The following is a 1,972-nucleotide window of genomic DNA, read 5'->3' on the forward strand; positions in this document are numbered from 1 at the left end:
TTTTCTTTGGAAGCCAAAATAAATGGGGGGACAATTCCTTGGGTTAGTATAGTTTTTGTTATCTTCTTTTGTAAAGGAATTGGAGAGATAAGGAGGAAAGTATAAAAAGTAGTGTGCTTAATATTAAGAAAGTACAAGTTGTGAAATTGAGAAAAATTCCAAATATGTGCTTGATCTTAGAAAAAAAAAAGAAAGGATGTGTAAAAAAAAAAAAAAAAAAAAAAAAAAAGAAAAAAAAAAAAAAAAAAATGTGTGAAAGGTTGTGAAAAGAAAATAAAATCAAAGGATTGAAAGTAAATTGAAGGAGAAAAATAAAGTGTTAGAAGTGCCTTAAGTTTTAGAAAAGTGGAGTCATCTTAACTCTACTTGGGATATTTTTATATTTGAGTCACTTTTTAGCCAAATATTCCTCACCTACCAAAGAGCCTACGTTACAACCGAAAAGAAAGACCTTTCGGACTTTTGATGCTTAATCACATTGAGTAGAGGAGGGATTAGACTTTGAGCAAGCCTATGGTAAACTTTGCATGATGCATGATTTGAGTGATTTACACTTTACCTTTATACACTTTGAGAGTGAGAGAAAGAACACTTCCCATCTTTGGAAGTTTGCCACATGTGAGTGCTTGAATTCAAGGTTTCCGTGCGTCTATTCTTGTGTCTTTAGTGTTTTGTTCGAGGACAAACAAAAATGTAAGTTTGGGGGAGTTGATACGCCCGGATTTTGCACTGTTTTAAGGCCATTATTTGGTCCGTTTTTGTTATCAAAATCACTCTACATGTCCATTATTTGCATATTCTATACATTTTGGTATTTTGACGTGTTTTGTGAGAAATGTGCATATTTGAGCCGAAAAGGGGAGTAAAAACGCATAGTCTGGAAATCTGGAGTCAGACGGCGACCAGCGACCGCCGCGAAGTTGTACGGCGACCGCCGGCGCCCGGCGGTCAGAGCTATGTGGCGGCCCGCCTCGGAAATTTACGCTAGGAGAAGAGTCTCGCCCGGCGACCGCCGGAGGACATGTGGCGGTCCGCCACCGAAGGGTCAGAGTCTCTGGACTCCAACGCGGCGACCGCCGGCCAAGGTGCGGCGGCCCGCCGGAGAAAGGCGGCGAATCCGACCAGCCCTAGATTTGCTCCAAGATTTACCAAATTTTGAAGATCTTTTCCTTCTATGATGAGGAATAATCTTCCCCTATAAATAGGACCTCAAGCTTCATCAAAAGAGAGTTTTCACACAACAAGAACACATTCATAGAGAAAGAGAGTGACTACTTGCAACATTCATAGAGATCAAAAGCTAGAGTACTTCAATTGTGCAAGGAGTTGGAGAAGGATTTCAAGAACATCAAGAACGACAAGGATTCAACCTACGGGTTTTATTTGCTTTAGTTTTATGTTCAAATTGTTTTCCCTTCAATCTATGTTTTTAGTTTATTCAGTCATGTGTAACTAAACTCATAGGATTCTAGGGATGTGTTAGTAGCAACTTTGGTTATACAATTCCGTTTTCTATTTAATATCCGTTTTGTTTTTACTTTGTTTCTTCCCTAAGTTAATCATGATGCTTCATAATTGAGTGACACAATTATGTATGATTCAATACAACTTGCTTCATAACTGTGACAGAGTTCTAGCGAGTTAGATCCACTTAGTAGACACTACAGTTAGCTTCCTTTAAAACGGCACTGTTAATTGAGAGTGAGGACTTTTCAAGGGTCTTAGGAGCTTTTTGGAGTTACGTGTTAGGATTGACAACCCTAATGTTAGTAATCAACGTTTGTATCGCATGAGCATAAGCTAGGTGACTCGTCCTTTCAAAGTATTAACTGTGCTAGGGTATTGTAGTTTGGAATTTGTATAACCATAAAAGTGAAAGCACATCCCTGGAATTCCCCTTATCTCTATACTTTTCTCTCCGTGATTTGCTTGCATTTAGTTGTTTACTGTTTTTAATATTTACTGTTTTCAA

Source organism: Salvia hispanica, chromosome 6 (assembly GCF_023119035.1).
Source record: "Salvia hispanica cultivar TCC Black 2014 chromosome 6, UniMelb_Shisp_WGS_1.0, whole genome shotgun sequence".
Classification (NCBI taxonomy): domain Eukaryota; kingdom Viridiplantae; phylum Streptophyta; class Magnoliopsida; order Lamiales; family Lamiaceae; genus Salvia; species Salvia hispanica.